We start from the raw sequence: 21,382 nt of genomic DNA, 5'->3' as shown, positions 1-21,382 counted from the left end.
GAAGATGGTAAGATAAGGGAAGCTTGGGTACTCATTAGATGAGCCTAGATTACTCCTTAGTTCTTGGAACTTTGGTCTTGTGAAAGATGGAATAAGGTGACTCAGGGTCACAATGGCTGTTTCTGTACTCAGGCTTCAGAGGTTTACACGTGTCTGCATGTGTGTCTATAAATCAAGGCATTCCCACTTCTGCCTTTGAGGCAGGAAGAACTAGACATCCTACTCCCTCCCCCCAAAAGGGGATGGAAATATTTCTTAGAATGGTGAAAATTCTCATAGGCTGCACAAAATTAGCCATAGCTGCAATCTAAGAGAATTTTTTGTAAGTTGTATATCTGTTGGGAATAGAGGTGGTCCTTGAGTTACGAAATTTGCTTTACAAACACACAGAAATGGTCACTGCTATCCACCTAGTCCCCCAGTGGTGAGAACATTTTATGTTGTCTATGAAAAGTCATGGAGCTTTTAGGTAATCTTTCGGTTCAAAATTGGAAGAAATAAGGAAAAGACTAAAACCTTGTGATTTAAAAAAATCCAGATAACAGACAATTAGTGGAGAAAGATATATGAATAATGGAGAAGATAATAAATATATGAAACATTGTCAACTTCACTAATAATCAAAGAAATGAAAATTAAACCGCCCGTACATAAAATTTTTGGTCTATCAAATTGGCAAAGATTTTGAAAAGTGATAATAGCACATGTTGAAAAGAAATGAAATGGGTGCTAGGGGGAGTATGAATGCTAAAACTTTGAGAAAACAGTTTAACACTATGTATCAAGACCTTTAAAAGAAAAACTTCATATCTTCTATTCCAGTAATTGTTCTCTAATAAATTTTTCTGAAGGAAATAATCTGAAATAACCACAAACATTTAGATACAAGTATATTAATCATAGTAGGATTTGTAATAATGAAGTTGGATGCAATTTAAATGTCTAACGTAATGAAAAATATTTACATGGGTAATAGAACATCTGTAAAATGAAACATGCAACCATTAAAGTTGTGTTAGGAGAATATTTAATAATATAGGAAAATGTGAAAAAAAAGGATATAAAACTATATATATACAGTATGATCCCTTTTGAGATACATAGAGAGAGAAAAGAAAAGGCTGGAAAGAAATCCAAAATGGTTAACTGATTTTCTCTGATACTAATGGGTCATTTAAAAATTATATTATTTATATTTTCTAAACTTTTCCATGTATGACTTTTTAATAAGGAAAAAAATGTATTATTTTAAGTGAAGGAAGAAAACTAAAAAGTGGGAGAAACTTAAGGAAGTTAACCCCAGACAGTGTCACTCTACTATATGGTGTCTCCCTCCAACCGAATGTCTTCTTTTATCTCAACAAAAAGTCCACTAATTCAACATCATTTGGGTTAACAACTCCTCTGTCTGTAATTAAAATGACATAAGGCAGGTTAACAGGAGGAAATCAAACAAAGTTTAATACATGCTCATGGGGAATTCACATAAGCCTTCTATCTTAAATTCTTTGAGGCAGTTTGAGGGAAGGTCAAAGTTTCTTCCTGAGTCTTTTGTTTTTAAAAATAATCAGCCAAAAATAATCCTCAAGCCAAAGAGATACATTTTGGGGTAGCAAATTCTGCTCCCCTGCAGTACCCTCAAGTATGTTTGTATGGAAATGGTTCTCAATTCGAAATGCCTACCCACAAGGACTTTGGAGCACTGTACATTTGCATTAGAGTCGGCCTGAATTAGCTCTTGTCCTGGCAGCAATCTTTGCGAGGCTACTCTGTGTAGGATAAGATGAGCTGGGCCAAAATGAACACCTGTACTGCACAAAATGAGGGATAACTTTGTTTTCCTCCCATCCCCTCATTAACTCAGATATGAATGTAGGCTTCGTGAGGGTGGAGAGTTTTGTCTGTTTGATCTGGTGCATAATCCATACTAAGTCTTCACTGAATGACTACTATGCACAAGAGCCCTAGCCGTGTCCCTGCTCACTTGTTAGCCATGTAGTCAGAGACACATACACAGGGTGAGCGGATAAAAAGATCATAGAAAATATTTTTATTTCTAGAAAGTAATCTTCTTTGTGTGTTCTTCTTTTTGGGTAGAGAAGATTGACTGAGAGGTTGAGTGTGGGGCCAGGTTAAGGGATGGAAAGGCCGAGATGACAGGGGCTCGAGTTTGAGAAGCCAGTCTAGAAGGTGGCAGCTGTGGTGATGGACAGGAGCCATGGTCAGGGGTGGGAGAGGCTGCTGGCCAAGGTGGAGGTTATGCTAACTGGGTATTCTTGACCCTAGCATGGGACCCAGAGAGCTACTTATTTGCCTTGCTAGAATACGGCTGCCAACCAAAAGCCAAGAATAACACCCGGGTTGGGTTCTGTTTAATTGTTGTTTAGTTTTATTTTGGTTTTTTGTTTGTTTGGTTTTAATGGTAGTAGGGGTGAGGCAGGGAGAGACCATTTAGATTTTTTTTTTTTTTAACTCTGTCCATTTGTCTTCCTGAGGGTGTCCTGCAAAACATAAACCACATGTGGTTTTTATACCTCAAATCTTTGTGGTTTGTTATTCTCAAATTAATCAATATTTAAATGTAGTCCTGGAGTTGCTTTTTACATAAGGCATCAACTGATCATTCTGTCGGGATGGTTCTGAAACACAATGAAATGGTCCAAGACTGAATGAATTAAGCAGTTTCCATGTAGCAGGGGAAGGAGTTATTTAGGCAGTACTGAGCAAAAAAACAAAAACAAACAAAACACACACAAAATGATGGAGCTGATCACCTTATGATCGCATCCTTTTCTGATCCTGTTGCCCCTGCACCCATATTTAGAGTTGAGGGAACAACTCCAAATTTGTTGCATTTGGTCTAGTAGGAAGCACCTTCCATTGTCTTTCCTATGGCCTGACAGGGTAACCATCCCATTAGAGACAACCTGGAAGTGTTTTTCCAACAGTCTGTTTTCCCAGTCAGTCATTTGAAGAATCCGGTGTAGCCAAATGGGAGGCGGAAAGTTCTTAGAGTAGCAAAATCAGATTGGAATCTGGGGTCATGCGACTAGAACAAACTGTTTCAGCCAAGCCGCCGAGAGAAGCTGGGTCTGCTAAGAGCAGGAGGAAGAAGCCTGTGACTGTTTGGAAACAAAGTGTGAGATTCCCTCCAGGATTGTAGGTGAGCAGCTATGGTGGTCCCCACAGGCTCCTTTCTCCACCTTCCAGGCTGGATGAGCAGAGCCGTCAAACTGCCCTTCATGACTTTGAACCAAGCTCAGGGACCTGCAGACATCTGCCGAGCCCCAGAAGCAGTGGCACTCAGCCTTGTCGGACCCCGTGCCCACTTTTAATAACAATATTGCCCCCTTCACAAGCTTCAGTGAACCTTCATCAGTGAAATAATCTGACCTCACACATAATTTCACAAAAAATCCGTGTAATTTTTATCTGTAATTAAAAAGAGAAATAAAAGGAAAGTAATTTACTATTAAAAAAACTTCAGTTTGTAAGTGATCAGGTACAGCTCATTAGCAAACAAAATGAAGTGGTCAGGGGTTTGCATCTATACCCATAATCATCGTGAATGGGGCAGCAGCAACTGCAGACTAATTCGGTTGAGAGTCAGACAGAGCCTTAAATATCACAAGTGGCAATGTGTCTGGGCACATGATTTTCCAGAAGGGTGAACAACTCTTGGTGAAAATCTGAGCAAAACATAGTATTTCATTTATTTGACAGTTACATTCCTGGAAAATTCAGGGACTAACACAACAGTGCAATAATTGAGTTTATATGTAAAATGAAGTTAAGGTCTAGGCTCAGATAACTATCCAGTAGTGTCCGCTTATCCACGGAGGATATGTTCCAGTGACTCCCAGTGGATGCCGGAAACCTCAGATAGTACCAAGCCCTATATATACTGTTTTTTCCTATACATACATACCTCTAATAAAGTTTAATTTATAAATTAGGCACAGTAAGAGATTAAAAACAATAATAATAAAATAGAACAATTATAACAGTATACTGTAGTAAAAGTTACTGGAGATCTTAGCAAACTCAGCATACAATTTTTTTTCTTTCCTTATTAAGTCGAGAACTTGCACATTTTCATTTAAAGGAAGCACTTCATGGCTTCTCTTTGGCGTATCCGAATTGCCAGCATCACTACTCTTGCAATTTGGGGCCATTATTAAGTAAAATAAAGGTTGCTTGAACACAAGCACTGCGATACCACGGGACAGTCATTCTGATAACCGAGACAGCTACTAAGTGACTAACGGGCCGGTAGCATATACAGTGTGATATGCTGGACAAATGGATGATTCACGTTCTGGGCAGGATGGAGCGGGATGGCGCGAGATTTCATCACGTTTCTGAGAACAGCGTGCAATTTAAAACTTATGAATTGTTTATTTCTGGAGTTTTCCATTTAATATTTTTGGACCTCGGAGCGGGTAACTGAAACCTCGAAAAGTGGAACCACGGCTAAGGAGGCACTACTGTAAAGTTTTTTCACCTACATCAATGTCCAACAGGACCTTTGAAGGACACGTGAGACAGTTCTTTACTGTGTGGGAAAGTCCAATACATTGCTGGTCATCTAGCATCCCTGGTCCCCAGGTCTGAATCCCAGGAGGGCCCCCCATTATTGTGACACCCACAAATACCCCCATTTCCTGTCCACACGCACAGTGGTTGGGTCTGCCTCTCCCGGGTAGCAGCTGCACCACCCAGGCCTGGCTTATGTGCAGTCATGGGGCCCCAGAGGGAGTCACAGGTCACTGATTCCTTCCTGCAGCATTCACACTGGTGACGTCAGTCCCAGAGGTGCAGAGCTGTGTAGACCCTTGTTTCTTGAGTTCTCCAGTGAAGGGCTTTCATGTCCACATCTTCAGTGGGAGACATCAAGTAACCATATACCTGGAGAGAAGTCTGAATACAGAACAGTATGGCTATTGTCCCCACCCCAGAAATAAGTGTAAAGACCCCATCCTGGGCTACGTACCTCATGATTAGCAACCAAAAGGAACACACGGCTGTCTACATGCCAATAGCTTCTCCCTGTGTGTGTGCACATATAAATGGCAGGATGTGAAAATGGGGCTTTCCACCAGTTTGCCTCTTGAGTTGTAAGAAACTTCTCTCTATATTTCCCATGGGTTTTCCCCTGGGGGCCACTTGTATTGGATGTTGGTGACCAACTGGGAAATTTTTGCATTTTAGTTAAATTACCTAAGACAAGACAGTGCTTTCAAAAGAAACATGAATGGTCTTTCCATGTGTGAAAAGCGTTTTTCCCTCAAAGAAATAATGTTATGATGTTCCAACCTCAGCGTTTGTTGTTTGCTGAGTGTAAAACTGCCGAGCTGTCAGTGTGGGGAGACAGCATTCTCCATTGTGTCCTCAGAACCTAGTGTACTGGGCATCTGGTCCTTGGGAGCATAAAATACAGATTAGGTGAATATGAATATGTGAAACCATTATGGGAATGTTCTTTCTAGATAGTCTGGGGTCTCTTCCTTCCCATCCTGGATGTGGTTCTCCTTTTCTCTTTCCAAGCTCACTTAAATAAGAGACCCTATCATGTCCCTGACGCTGGCAAATCTCCCTGCTTGAGAAAGAGAGTTGTTAATATGTTGGCAGGTCTCCATGTTGTCTTTTTAAATGGCTGTCACTGCACGTGAAGAGAAGCAGGAGCCTTCCCCGGTCTTTTTGGAGGAGCAAATCCAGCACATCTCCGCTCTGCCCCGGCACCTTCCCACCTAGAGCCAAGGTGTGTGGCAGCCTAATCACAGCCCCAGGTTAAACGAAGGATGAACGAAACTTGGAGTGGGAAGCTTTTAAAATCCATTTACAAATATTTTTTTAAGCCCCTGCAATACGTCAGATACCGATCTAAGCAGCTGGGGAGACAGCAGAGATCAAGACAAGCTCCCTCTGCAGTGGAACAGCAGATGTGCACAGATGATGCAGGATACGAATGGAGCGAGGGGGGCAAGCCACAGAACCAGGAGAAAAGTATCAGCACAAAAGCCCTAAGAGAAAAGGATGGGGAGGAGGTATAGGAGAAGAGGTCCACGAAGTGGTTGATAAGCAGGGGAGTGTCGGATCACGGGGGCCTTGCTAGTCTCGGCAAGGACTTTAGATATTACTTGGTGTACTATGTAAAGCCACTAAGGCTATTGAGTCTATGATTTCTTCAGAGGCCCCAGTTTGAAAGTATTATATACAGTATCTCTCTGCTGAGGATTCAAGTCCTGTGTGAGGACTGTCAACACTAAGACTCTGGGAAGGAGAAGCCGATTTGGCCACAAACTCAAGACTACCTAGTCAATGCCCCGTTTTAAGGGATGGCTCCAAGCAGGATAAACTCTTCTTAGCCCCGAAGCTATAGCCCAGAGGTAGCTCTGGACAGCCCAAGTATTTCCCAGGATTGACACTGATTATCTGTCAAGTGTGATCCAGGCATCCTGCCAGGGAAAAGAGTGAGTGACACAGGGCTTCTTCCTACCAGGCCCTCACCGTCTGGTGTTGTGGTATCCAGTATGGTAGTGGCTCTTGGGCACTTGAAATGTCGCCAGTGGTAAAATACACACCTGTTATTGCAGACTTAGTGTGAAAAAAAAGAATGCAAAATACCCAATTAATGTTTTTTATTGTGAGTACATGTTATAATGATAATATTTTTGAAATAATCAGTTATATAAAATATATTATTACAATTTCACTGTTTTAACTCTTTTTAATGTAGCTAGTAGAAAATATAAAACTGCACACGTGGCTTAAGCCAGCCCTGGTGGTCTAGTGGTTAAGATTTGGCGCTCTCACTGCCGTGACTCAGGTTCATTTCTCGGTTGGGGAACCACATCACGCGTCTGTTGGTTGTCATACTGTGGCTGCTGTGTGTTGCTGTGGTGCTGAAAGCTATGCCACCGGGATTTCAAATACCAGCAGTGTCACCCATGGTGGACAGGTTTCAGTAGAACTTCTAAACTAAGGCAGACTAGGAAGAAGGACCTGGCCACCCACTTCTGAAAAAATTAGCCATGAAAACCCTGTGAATAGCACAGAGCATTGTCTGATGTAGCACCAAAAGGTGCGAGGATGGCGCAAAAAGACTGGGCAGGGTTCTGCTCTGCTGTACATGGGGTCACTAGGAGTCAGATCGACTTGACAGCACTAACGACAACAATATATGGCTCAAATTATATTTCTACTGGACAGTGCTAATCTAGAAGGAGAGTTGTTTTCTTTTGCTCTTTGGTTGGTTGGTTGGAATTTTGATTTTTGCTTTTTTGTTGCCAATAATGGGTTCTCAGATTTTGAGAGTTTAATGCTTTTCTGGGAGGAACTACTTGGATTCTGAACCATTATAGGGCAGCCCTGAGTCTCCGTCCCATTTCATCCATAAGCCAAAGAGATCATTTTGAGAAGTAGAAGGTAACTTCTGTAACTCCCAGGTCTGAGCATGTTTATAGTAGAGTGAGCAAACCTCTTTAACAGCCTCTAGTGAAAAAGGGATCGAGCCACAAGTCATTTTTATTTTATTTTTAAAACTTTATGGAAACATTTCAAACATATATGAAAAGTAGTCAGAGCATTTTAACAAACTGCCGTGTACTCCTCACCAGGCTTCAAGAACGATCATCTCAGGCCCATTATGTTTCATTTATACCCCTACCCACATTCCCCCCTTTTCCACATTACTTGGAAGTAAACCCGGACATTATATCATTTCATCCACAGATATTTCGGTGTGTATTTCTAAAAATTGAAAGAGTCTTTGTAAAAAAACAATATACCCTCAATAACATTATGACACCTAAAATTTGGCAATAATTTTAATATTATTAAATACCCGATCAATATTCAAATTTCCGGTTGCCTCATATTTTTTAGTTTTTTTGAGTCAGGATCCAAATACATCTACACGCTGCATCTGATTGCTGCATCTCTTGAGTCTCAGGCTCCCCTCGCTGCTCTTTCACCTCACTGGCTTCATTCTCAGCCTCTGTATGTTTACAATGTGGCTATCATACTACCAGTCCCAGCCCCACACGTCTTAGAAAAAGTGTCATTGCATTTCCTTGGTACAGAAGTAGTCACATGCTCATCTCAGAACCAGTCACTGCAGCTAGGGAACCACAAGGCTCTAACTGGCCAGGGCTGGTCACTTTCCATTCCTGAAGTCAGGGTAGAGTTAGCCCAGCAGAAGCCAGAAGAGCAAAAGAGTAAACGATCAGTGGATCTCTTTCCCTAAATCTGAAGCTCTTACTGTGCTTCAGGGGAATGGATGCTGGACAGCCCAAATGCAGCAAATGTGCCCTCTATTTACCTATCCAACATCCACACACACATATCTTCCAATAATACAGTTTCAAAAATGCCCCCACATAATAAATTGCACTCACGCTCCTCCCAAAGAGAGAGAGCCAATCCAGGTCCAAGTCCAGCACCAAGTCCAAAGTCTCCACAGTCTTGGCTGTCAGCAGTGGATGTAGTGTCTTTGTCCAGGGGCTAAATTATAAGTTTAACACCCAGTATACAATGGTAGAGGGAGAACAGTAGCAGAATTTTGCAATTAAACTTCCATTTGGGAAGGAAGAGAATGAGACATTGGTTACCAGTCTCTAGCATATTTTATAACCCACTGGAAAAATTCTGCCTGTGCTGGCAGTGGAATGAGAACTTTGATCAGCCAGTGGCTTGCCCTGCTTCTGCTCTCTGGGAGGATCTTCCTTATCTGTTGTCTTCCAGAGCCATGTCTAAGAGCAGGGCTGCACCTATTCCACAGCCCACTTCCTGTTCTCCTGGCTTCAGAGATCAAGGCATTGCCTTAGGGTTTGAGCAATCATAAACTGTTTTTAACTAGTCTTGGGCTTTTTCCTATAGTACAGTGCCCTTAAAAACTTGGTTTCTCCAATCCTGAACTCCATGGACTAGTAACCAAAACTCAAGCTTGTGTTGAGTCATAGTCTTTGAATGTGGAACCAGGCCTGGGTGCTTCTGTCTCCTAGCAAATGAACCATCCTCTATCTTGGTCTCTGATTAGGTACAGTTTGAAACAATGGCCTGAGGTGGTGGGACCACTGATGATTTACTCCTTCTCCTGAGATGGATCCCAGTATATCACAATGAAGGTAACTGGCCTTTTGCTCAGACAGGAGAACTTAACAGAATGTCTTTGGAGGGACAATGGGGAATGTTCCAAACATATTTGCTGATGTGGTTCTTCCTACTGACCTCACTCTATCTAATGTTGGCATAGCATAGAGAATTTGGGTTTTCCAGCCCAAGGCTCCAGAGTATTTGACTCTCAACCATCTTGGTTGAAAAAAAAAAGGCCTCTGGTAACAAAGCCGTATTTTTTCCTTCTGTGCTTCCAGTCATTTTAGCCTAAGTTTATCTCTTTCCTGTGGATCTTACTGAAGACTGCAAGAAATAGCCAACACACTCCAACATTCTACATTTTTTCTCCGCATCCTTTAATGGTGCACCATCAGTAGGCTTGTGGTCTTAGACCAAGGATTCAGTAGGTGGCAGCATAACCAGCAGTGTTGCCATCACGCAACAAGGATTGCCAGCTTCCTAGCCCAGGAGAGCCTGCACTAGCCTTCACCCAACCTCACATCAGCCAGTTGCACATTTTAGTGTTAGTCTCATTCAACGCGTGCTTCTAGCACCCATTCCTGTAACACTTAAGAGTCTTTGTATTGTAGATGATAGAAAAACTGAGCCCACTAGCTTAAACCAAATTGAGAATGTATTTGCTGGTGTAAATTAAAAGTCTAGAAATAGGGCCAGCCTCGGGGACAGATGGATTCAACCAACAATGTCAGTAGCTGCTTTTTCTCCGCCCCCAATTCTGCACTTTGTTGGTCTCAGTTTCAGATTCCGTGTGGTTAAAGGATGAGTGCGGCCATTCCAGCCCCCAGATCCAACTCCTGCCTCATCCCACCGGAAGAGTCCTCACCTCTGGCCAAGTTCCCTTGGTTCTGAGGTCACAGGTCATCGCCAGAAAGTCTCTGGGGCCAAATGAATGCCAGACTCTGATTAGCCAGCCCTGAATCACATGCTCTTCCTGTGTCTGGAGTGGGAATGAACACCTCATGGGCTGAGAGTGAAGTAGGGATGATTCTCCAAACAAAAACTGAAGGACGTCATTATAAGGAGGGTGAATGGATGCTGAGCTGCCAAAACATAAGGAAATACATTCCCGATTTTTCCCCAAGTAAAATTATACCAACTTATATTAATAGGGCATAGAAAAGTACAAAACTTGTTTTTAATTTTTCTGTGTTTCTGAGATTATTTTTAAATGATCAACCCTCTTTGTAACTGTACTGACAATTTTATGGGGAAGAGAGAAATTCCTTTGTTTTGCTCTTTTAAATCACATAATTCCCATATTTTAATGTTTTGAAGGTAGAATTCCTCTTACAATAAATGCATACATTTAATCTGGTACTGTTTCTTTTTCCCCCTAAAAAGCTGTAAGAGGGCCTTTTGCTATTGAATAAGGTGTTTTAGAATTGAGGGGATACAGTATTCTGACACATCTTTCCACTGCAGGGTAAATGCTACATTAATCAGGTAGTCATGGAAACACAACTTGAAAAACCAGAGCTATAAAAACAACTCTTCTCATATTCTAGACATGTTGCTATTGCCCTGATTCAGTCTCCATTGATTTGAGGTCACCACAGGAGGGTCTTGGCTGGGGTTCTTTACTGCTTGAAATTTTCAAGACTGGTGAGAATCACGGTGTTGCTTTATAATCTTTTGTCCACTCTTAGTTTTTTATTTATATAGATTAATATGGAGGATTCTTTACCTGATTGGTCCAAGAGCCTATTGATTATTGTTTTACTCTATCATTAAGCTCAGACTGGGTCTATATATTGAACGGGAGTGAACAGGCATTTAAAATTCTCTTTGAAGTCCAGAATTGTGATTGTCTTTATTTGCTTCAGGTTCTTAATCCACTTATCTTTGGCCTCTGATTATAATAACAGCCTCAACAGCAAGACAGATGCTACCCTCAACTTCTCCCCTCCACACCACAACCTTCTCCCTACCCCTCTTCTTTCTGCCTCTTCTTATGCTTATAGAAAGGAATTAAGTGAAATCCTGCTTCTGAACCTAAAATGAGGCTTAAGGCCATAATGACACTGGACCATGGAGCAGGAGAATGGACTTCTGGCACCAGCTCTGCTGCTGCCTGCTGTGTGACATAAGCGGGTCGCTTAACCTCCCTGGACCACCATTTCCTCATCTGTAAATGGTGTTGTGGACTTTGATCTTTGCAATCTCATTCAGCCTTAAAATTCCTTATTTTAAGAAGCTGATGCTTATCTAGGAACACCTCATCACAGACAAAAGTCAGAAAATACTTTCAAGTCCGACACCTGTGTGTCATCTGTTGCCGAGAGTAGCTTCCAAGGCCCCTTTGGTCAGCAATGCAGTGGGAACTCTTCCCCGCCCATGTGATCTCTCCCATCTCCATCTTTTCATTTCCTCCCCTTCCTTTCTGATTGGATTGTTTACTTGTTTTCAACTTTCTTAACCCATTTTTCTCTCCCTAGTGCCCAATGACATAAGCCATCTGCACTGCCTAAGACTCTGCCACCCCCCTAGTGGGTGACAGGGCTTACCTGCAGATCTGTGGCATCCTTCCTCTGCAAGTTCTCTTTAACTTAAGCCTTCTCAAGAAGAAGGTTCAAGTCTAGTCTTGGCATTCCTTATTCACTGTTTCAGAGGAAAAAATCTTAAGCTCTTAAGGGAATGTTATGTTGTAGAATTTTTAGGAGATATTGATTTTCTTTTTCACTCAACAAACAACATTTAATGAGCACCTACCAGGTGTCAGGCGATGTTCTAGATGCTGAGGCGACAGCAGGAAAGATGGTCCCTGCTCTCATGGAGCTTGACTTCTAGTGGGAGAGACATACAAGTAAATAAACCATTAAATAAGTGAAGGAATGTCAAGTGGTGACATGTGCTATGCACAAAAGAAAACAGGAGTAGAGATGGGGCCTGAGGGAGGGCATTTTTGCTGACAGCTGAAGAATGCGAAGGAACCAGATGATGAGTGTTCCAGGTGAGAGGGCTTACAAGTGTAAGGCCCCAAATGCAAATGAGCTTGGTGCATTTAAGGAACAGAAAAGACTGGAAGATAAATTAGCAAGAGAGAGTGTTACTTGAGGTAAGGTCAGAGGGCTAGGGAGGGGCCAGATATTGTGAGTCCTTGTGGGCCTAGCTAAAGAGTTTGGATTTTTTTAAGTGAAATGAGAAACCATTGGAGGGTTTTAAGCAGAGGAGGAACATTATCTGATTTATGTCCTATGGTGCATAGTAGATACCTCATAAATGTGTCCAAAGTTGACTATGTTTACAAGTTTTCATTAAAGGTGACATAGACCCAAACTCTAGACAGCTGCTCCCTTGCATATCTCAGGGGCTTCAGCCTTCTAGGTGACCTACTGTCTTCTATTTGAGCTGTCCCTAATGGATAGGAGCCATGAACTGTATGTGTACTGAGTGTGTGTGCGTGTATTGGGGATGCCTTACTTAGAGAACTTCAAAATAATTCTGAAAATACATCGAGAAATCACCATATTGCCCGGGTTGTCTTTTTAGACCCAACTGTAGTTTGACTTCCCCAAAGATTCACTCAGGCATTTACTTGGTAATTGATCAGTTACCTGTTGTCCTGAGGTTAGTAGAAGAGGAAGGAGACGATAGCTGCAGGCCTCCGCCTCTGTCCAGCCTCACGGCTGCATGTATTTATTCATGTACGGTGTGTCCCTTGGACTGCAGACCCTAGTTAGGCAAGAGGGATACAGTCATGCCTTCAAGTGGTTCCAGGCAAAGCAGAGGACTCTCAGTCGCTAATCCTTCAATGCTCTGTTTCTAGGAATTCTGCCATGGCTTGGCATCTTGAAACTCTGCTCATGCAGCTAGATGCATATCTCAAAAAATTTGGAGTTTGAAAGAACCTTAGGCATCAACTATCCCAGTACTCCTCAGTAGGAGTACTTCTGGTATTTTGGGTGAGACTGTCCTAAGCATCATGGGAAATTTCACATTCCTGGCTCCACCCATGAACCTTACAGGCCCCTCACCCCACCATTCCAACCCACTGTCCCCCACCCCCGACTAAAAATGTCGCCACACGTTTCCAACAGCCTCCTGAATTGAGAACCACTGGTCTACCCAGTCCTATCATTTTACAGGTAAGGGAATATTAGGCAACTTGTGGCCTTTCATTACTTTTTCCTCTGAACCCAACAGAGTCAGAACTCAATGTTCAAATTTTACAATTAAATTCATTTCTGAAATATGCCTGTTTTTTCATTCTTTCAGCTGATAATGTTTTCTCAGAATTACACAGTATGTGTTGCAAATGTAAGTCTGAACGTTTTGGATGGATCCAGAAAAAATTACAAGCATTTTCTGGTTGTTTATGCATAACTTAGGGTTTTGGTGTGATATTTTCTTAAAGATTTATTTATTTAGTGTGTGTGTGTGTGTGTGTGTGTGTGTGTGTGTGTGTGAGGAAGATCAGCCCTGAGCTCACGTCCATGCCAATCCTCCTCTTTTTGCTGAGGAAGACTGGCCCTGAGCTAACATCCTTGCCCATCTTCCTCCACTTAATATGGGACGCCGCCACAGCATGGTCTGACAAGCGGTATGTCGGTGCACGCCGGGGATCCGAACGTAGGCCACCAGCAGCGGAGCGCACATTTAACTGCTACACCACGGGGCTGGCCCCATGTGATGTTTTCTATATACATTCCATTGCCCATCCACCTCTCCTTCAATAATGAGAGATCTGACTTTCCTCCTTCTGCACTCATTACTTCTGTGCTTTTGTTAGGCATCTTCTGGGAGAGTTATTGTTTCCCCATTAAGTATGGAGGACAGAAACAAAACATTCTGGTATAGAAAGCTCTGGATCTTCATATGACTTGAGCTGTATATCATTTATTTTGACTCGGGCACCAAAATCACAATTCAAAACTCATTTGCCTTCATACACCTGACCAGCTCTCTTCACCTGCGTTGGTGACTCTCCGTACACACTTGAATGCTCTGTAGATGAGGAAGAACCACTTACCCTAGTTATTAGTGTAGTTGAGAACTTTTAGTTCTTGAGTGATTCTTTTCCTCAATACTAAATGGTATAGTCAATATTGAGAGTGATACTTTCAAATGGAATTTTCCTGAAGGAATCTCAGGTTCTGTGAACAATTACTTTTGTGGAGATGTCTGGAATAAAGTTGGGTTGTTAACTAGATGGAGATCCTGATCACTTCTTGTCATTGTACCAAACAGATATGTTACACCTGGTGAGAAGGAGAAACATTTAATTTTTTTTTTCCTTTGCTTCCTTCTTGAGTAAAACCAATCTAGTTTCTTTTTCTGCAGCAAAGGAGGAAGGAACAAACAACAAATTAATCAGACAGGAAGCGAATAACCACAGAAGGACGTCTGCCTCTGACTCAGTATGTCACATTTAACGAGAGGCCAGAGCTTGCCCAAAATGGCTGCCCCAAAACGACCCCACATTTGCGTTAGAAGATGATGCCTTTTTCAGAGACGGTTTTCTCTCTGGGCTCCTATCTCGCTTGCTCTCTGTCTGCCTGTGTCCCTGGTCATGCCTTCCTACAGTATCCTTTAACGGTAAGAAAAATTATATTCAAACTAAATGTATTTCCTTTACCAGCTAGAGGGAAGAACTAAATGGCTTATAACGGGCCATAGTGTGTTGAGATGAGTGTAATTTTTCAGTAGAAGACCATGTGGTCTATTCCTATGGCACAGAATGCTAGTTTCACCACTATGGTGATTGTGGGCAGTTCGTAACTTGTGTTTTGAGCCAAAATGTGAGCAAGATTTTCAGTAGAACTTTCCTGACCATTGGAGAAGTTTAGATCCAAAGGAATTTTTTTTCCCACTTAAGATGGAGGTTTATGTCAGTAAGTATATATCATTTTGGTATAAGGTGCAGTTGTCCACACAACTAACTGCCTTTGAATTGTTGCTTCGGCCAGCAACAGTAAGTGCTGTTAAAGTCAAGGGGGTCATTGGCGGCTTCAAAGCAAAGTACCATGGAACTAAGGTGTTGCCCTTCTGTTGCTACAGACATGATACTGAAGTTCAGACCCCAAACTAAAGCATTTCTAAGCTGAGTCTTTTAGGAAGTAGACAGTTTGTCTTTAGAATCATTGCATTCGACGTCCTAACAGTGCAGCGCACAACTGCTATTGCTAATCAAATTTTGTAGCGTGCGTTGTAACTATTTACATTTAATATGATTAATTAATATTTACATAAAATATTGTAATTTTAAAATTTCAGGCCGTGTACCCAGAGACCTACAGAGCAGGATTAAGGAAAACTTTTTTGTATCAAAAAATTTTTTTTCTCTGGGGCACATATGAAAAGGCAATGTGACTCATATTCCTTTTTCCCCGTGGAGAAATATAAAATAAAGCTGTAAAATATTAAGAGGGCACGTACAACTTTAATCAATAAGTACAAGTTCTTTTAAATAATTCAGTGGCATAACTAGTGTATAAAGTAGAAAATAGAGAGTGGTAAAATGAAGAAAAGGCTGCAGGAAGATTCTAATTAAGAAAAGTAGAACAGCTTGGTAGAGAGAAAGATAGGTGGAAAGGCAGGAGAAAGAATAAGAGGATGGCGAGAGAGGCGGATGAGAAGCCAGGAATGGATTTGAGGTCAGTTAGTGTGGAAACCATGCCCTTCCTATTCCCTTGGATTATGGGTCTTAAGTATTGTGTGTTAACTTCATAAAGGTATGTTGCTTCTGAACTGGATCATCATCTAGTCAAAACTCTTCCTTTTATTGTCTAAAGAGGTTTAAATGATTTATCTAAAATCATAGTCAGATTTTCTAATGCTCTTTGATAATGGTACCTATTCAATAGGGTTATTCAAGAGTTAAAGGAGGCAAGAGCTTAATAAGTATTAGCCACTTTTAAAAAATAAAATAAGCAAAAGAGACTAACATATAGTAAGGGCTCAATAAATGTCTTTTTTTAGATTCTTCGTTGCCCATTTATTTACTTTTTTTTTTCCATTGAGGTCACATTTGTTTATAACATTATATGAATTTCAAGTGTACATCATTATATTTTGACTTCTGTATAGACTATGTCATGTTCACCACCAAAAGTCTATTTGGCATCTGTCACCATACACATGTGCCCTTTTACCCTTTTTGCTCTCCCCCAAGCCCCCTTCACCTTTGGTAACCACCAATCTATTCTCTGTATCTATATGTTTGTTTGTTTGTTTGTTTACTTCCACATGAGTGAAATTATACAGTATTTGTCTTTCTCCATCTGACTGACTTCGCTTAGCATAATACCCTCAAGGTCCATCCATGTTGTTGCAAATAGCAAGATTTTGTCTGTTTTATGGCTGAGTAGTATTCCATGATATATATACCACATCTTGATCCATTCATCCATTGATAGGTACATAGGTTGTTTCCATATCTTGGCTATTGTGAATAATGCTGCAATGAACATACGAGTGCATATATCTTTTCGAATTAGTGTTTTCATGTTCTTTGGATAAATATCCAGAAGTGGAATTGCTGGCTCATATTTTTAATTTTTTGAGGACTCTCCATACTTTTTTCCATAGTGGCTGCACCAATTTACATTCCCACCAGCAGTGTACCGAGGGTCTCTTTTCTCCACATCCTCTCCACATCCTTCTCCAACACTTGTTATTTCTTATCTTTTTAGTAATAGGCATTCTGACGGGTTTGAGGTGATATCTCATTGTGGTTTTGATTTGCATTTCCCTAATAATTAGTGATGTTGAACATCTTTTCATATGCCTGTTGGCTATTTGTATATCTTTGGAAAAAACGTCTGTTCAGATCCTGGGCCGTAAATGTTATTGTCTTTCCCCCTGCTTAACCATGAGGAAAACCTTAGCCCACATGTGCACATCCATGCAAACCTCTGTATCACAAATGAATGGTGAAGGGAGGTGTGTATAAAGTGCATTTTAAATTTCTCAAAAAAGCATTCTAATTAAGGCATTCCTTATTCTAGTATTTTTTTCAGTTTTAATTTTCAGGAGTGAGGGATGCAAAATACAGACAGAGGTATTTATGACAGTGCAGGAGAAATGCTCTTTCCAGCAAGAAGTAAATGTGTGACAATTTGGAAAGCGTGTTTCTCTTCTCTGCCTTTTGCTTCCTCTTGGGTTGAGCAGCCTTTTCTGTTTTGCCTCTTGTATTGATTGCCTCACTGCCTGCAACTCTCTGAGCTTGGACTGGAGAAGCGGAAGAGTAACAATAATAGAAACAAACTTTCTGCAGAGGTATTAAAAGTTTCTAAAATGGCCAAACAACATGCTGGGGTTGGGGGGTGCACAGAGATGTTGCACGGTGACTGGTGTCATAAAATAGAAACTACAGGCAACTGCAGCTGTGAAAAGATTGTGCTAAAGAAACAGGATGGCTGTGGTTTACTGCAAGCATCAATTTTCCTGTTGAGCATTTTTACAGGAAGTTGAAGAACAAAGCCAGCTTCATCTTAATTAGTTCTAATGGTTTTCAGATCTTAAACACATCCAACTAAGTTTGTATCATGGAGGAGTCTCTAAAGAATAGAATCAAGAATAATTATGAGTAGGAATTCCAAAACTATGGGCTTATTAAAATTCAGGATTTTAGCGGCAATTTGAGTTTGCTAAATGATTTTATTTTTACAGTGTAACTTGGAGTGGATTCATTGCCTTTATAATGAATGGCTTTGTAATCATTTTTTTATGATTATAATAACTCAATGTGAATTTAAGAACCTTATTAAAACAGAAAATATTAAAACCTTAATATTTATTGGTCAAACAATTTTACCTGTGTGTGTATATAGATAGATAGAGAGGGGTCTGTGTGTGTGTGTATTTATAAACTGGAGGGATACATCAAAATGTTAAGAATTATCTCTTAATTGGGGTATTATTAACCCCAACCCTTTTTCACCTAAAATTTAATTATTATAGAATGCTTCCTTCAGTGGTTAAATACAACTGTCGTGTTTTATTTTCATCTTTGTGTATTTTTGTGTTGTCTACTGTTTTCTAAATGAATATATGCTACTTTTGGAAGCAGAAAAAAAATCTCAAAAAAAAATCTAACCTGAAGAAGCTAAGACCATGTGAGAAATACATACATGAAAACGAGTTAAGAACATTATATATCAAGTAATATAGAAATGATTGTAAATAAAAATAAGACACAGAGTAGAAAGTAATGAGGGTAAAAGAGCTTTTGGACCTTTGGGTCTGTCCAATTGGATTACTTCTAATATACCTCCCCCTCCACACACGCAAACACACACACACACACACACACACACACACACACAGAGCAAATAAAATACTCCTCTATTGATCGAACTTTTTAGAAAAAAAAGTTTACTTTTCTCCCATTCATTTTAGGTAGGATAGTATTTAAGGGTAACTTCTAGCAGGTCTTATATAGCAAAATACTTTTTATTTTTTAATAGTCCAAAATGGTGATAACGCATAACTGGATAAACCTGCTTATTAATAGAACTTGGCTGATTCACACCCCCAGTCAGGATTAGAGGCCGACCTTCTGAGGATTATCAGATGTTTTCATTAGACAGCGTTGGAAATCTCTCCCTCCCTCATGTCATTTTGTAGTGTGGGCCTCACGTGGCACAATCTATTTTATTTAAATAACTAGCCAGGTCTCTTGATCCTAAGGAGGTGGATCATTTTACATTCAGAGATCATTCTGCTTTCTTAGATGAGCACATTGAAGAAGAAACCATAAGTTTCCTGGGGCAAGTCTGGACTGAACTGTGGGCTGTGGTTGAACCTCTAGTTGGCCATGCCACCGGGGAGAATATGTCCACTGTAGGGTGGGAAGTGGGCTGAGCAACTCACTCTTTCTCACAAAGTGTCCCTCATAACCAATATTGCATATTTAGTGAATGGCTCCAGGCCACAAGATGCCCTGGTTTTCTAGGTCAGTGTGATGCTGTGTGATGTGAGTGTTGAACTACAATGTTGACCTAATAGCATGATAGTAAAACCAACCATTTCTTTCACAGAACTAGGAAATTCCAGAATGTCTAAATATTGATGTATGTTGTGTATGTATATGTACGTGTGTGTGTGTAGGCAGCAAAAAAGAACCAATTAATGAATTTTAAAAGTCATTTATGCCAAAATATTCTTCTCTGTTTTCTCAACCCATGGAGCCAATTCCTTTTTATAAAAGGCTTACTGGTAGATCACTCCCCTCACCTCAACAGACTTTCACCTAAAATTTGATGATTTTTGAATGATTCATTCAGTTATTAAATAAAACTTTGGCAATGACTCATGTACTCTACCGTTCAGGTTGATTTTTAGTTTCTTTAATGTATGACAGTCCAGAGATATCTTAGGTGAGAAATCAATTGATAAATACTTTATTCAAAAGCCATTAAATATGATTTCCACAATGGCTAATAGACAGACATGTATTGTTAAAACTGTATTAGTTTGCTAGGGCTGCCTTAATAAAACACCACAAATTGGGTGGCTCAAACAGCAGAATTTTATTATCTCACAGTTTTGGAGGCTGAAAGTCCAAGATCAAGGTGTTGGCAGGTTTGGTATCTCCAGGGCCCCTCTGCTTGGCTTGCAGGTGACTGCCTTCTCCCTGTGTCCTCGCATGGCCTTTTCTCTGTGCTCACACATCCCTGGTGTTTCTCCCTCTTCTTGTAAGGACCCCAGTCTTATTGGATTAGGGCCCACCCTAATGGTCTCACTGTAACTTAATCACCTCTTTAAAGGCCCTCTCTCCAAATACAGTCACATTCTGAGGTACTAGGGGTTAGGGCTTCCACATATGAATGTAGGAGGTACACAATTCAACCCATAACACTTGTGTGAAAACAAACAAGCCTTTTCCATCCCTATGATTTTCTTTGTACACATAAAATTCTGGGGCCGGCCCCGTGGCATAGCGGTTAAGTGCGCACACTCCACTGCTGGTGGCCCGGGTTTGGATCCCGGACGCGCACTGATGCACTGCTTGTCAGGCCATGCTGAGGCGGCATCCCATATAAAGTGGAGGGAGATGGGCACAGGTGTTAGCTCAGGGCTGATCTTCCTGACACACACACACATACACACACACACGAAATAAGTAAATATTTAAAAAATTCAACACACAAGGTGAACATGTTAGAAAAGTCTGGTTTTTCTCCCTATGATGAATGTTATTTAAACATTGAAATGATTCTTAAAATGAAATGAATTTCTCAGAAGCATGTATTCTTAAAAGTTCAGTGCCTGGACTGGGGGTAAGGTGGGAGGGCAAGGATCAGCGAATGGGTACTCAGTGGTCCTCCAACTTTAGGAAGCCTAACTGGGGTGGGAAGCAGGATGCAACAGTCTCAAAAAGTGCACTGCTGAGCCAGCCCTGATGGTTTAGTGGTTAAAGTTCAGCATGCTTCGCTTTGGCAGCCCCGGGTTTGGTTCCCGGCCACGGAACCACACCACTCTTCTGTCAGTAGCCATGTCGTGGCAGCAGCTCACATAGGAGAACTAGAAGGACTTACAACTAGAATATACAACTGTGTGCTGGGGCTTTGGGAAGAAAGACTGGCAACAGATGTTAGCTCTGGACGAATCTTTGAAAAAAAAAGTGCACGGCTGATTCTCATGTAGGAGATGATAGCCCACACTTTGGGAACACCTGCCCTGTGCCTCTCCCCTGTTTTGGGCCCCTCCTGGTCCCAGGACAGGGTGCCTTTCCCGCCAGGCTCCCATCTCCCGAGGGAAGAACTGAGTGCAGCAGTGAGACCAAGTCTTCAGGCTGCCTCATTCCCACCCTGTGCGGCTCTACCCACACAGGACTCTGGGCAAAGCCAGGGCCTCAGCTTAGTCGCCAGGTCAGTCCCTCCTCTGCTAGGGGTTCCAGCAGCACTCACACTAGCAGGACCCGTGCTCACCCTCAGGAAGATAGATCCGAGCTTACCCTACCAGGCCATGTGAGAGCTGGACTCGCACCATTGCATTTCATCCTTCCAGCATCCCCCACTTAACAGATAGGAAAGGGGGGCCCAGAGAGGTCAGATTCTTGTCACAGGTTATAAGGTAGCAGAGCAAAGATTCAAAATCAAATTCGCCTGACCCCAGTCTCATGTTCTCACAGGGATTCTAACCTTTGTCATTCCATAGACCACACTGGTGCCTGGTAAAGCCCAGAGGACTCCTGTTATGGAGTAAATGGGTAAAGCCCATTTGACTGTTGTTAAGTGCATAAAACAAAATATAGAGGATCGTAAAGGAAATTAGTTATTCTGAAATATGTAAAACAAGA

The 21,382-nt window shown here is 41.3% G+C and overlaps 1 protein-coding gene across 4 annotated transcripts in view; it reads left to right on the top strand.

The window, feature by feature from the left end:
• The window catches only part of WIPF1 (WAS/WASL interacting protein family member 1), a 115,795-nt gene that overhangs the window by 64,633 nt on the left and 29,780 nt on the right, over nucleotides 1-21,382 (top strand). The window contains exon 2 of one of the 4 annotated variants that reach the window (XM_058549289.1): nucleotides 9,041-9,128. The exons of 2 other annotated variants lie outside the window; for them this stretch is intronic. The gene's annotated coding sequence lies outside the window, so the exon portion shown is untranslated. Of the gene's footprint in view, nucleotides 1-9,040; nucleotides 9,129-14,457; nucleotides 14,674-21,382 lie in introns of those variants that run through there. One more of the 4 variants, XM_058549290.1, reaches the window with a different exon arrangement.

This window comes from Diceros bicornis, chromosome 10, assembly GCF_020826845.1.
Source record: "Diceros bicornis minor isolate mBicDic1 chromosome 10, mDicBic1.mat.cur, whole genome shotgun sequence".
Taxonomy (NCBI): Eukaryota; Metazoa; Chordata; class Mammalia; order Perissodactyla; family Rhinocerotidae; genus Diceros; species Diceros bicornis.
This window is presented reverse-complemented; position numbering and strand designations above follow the sequence as displayed.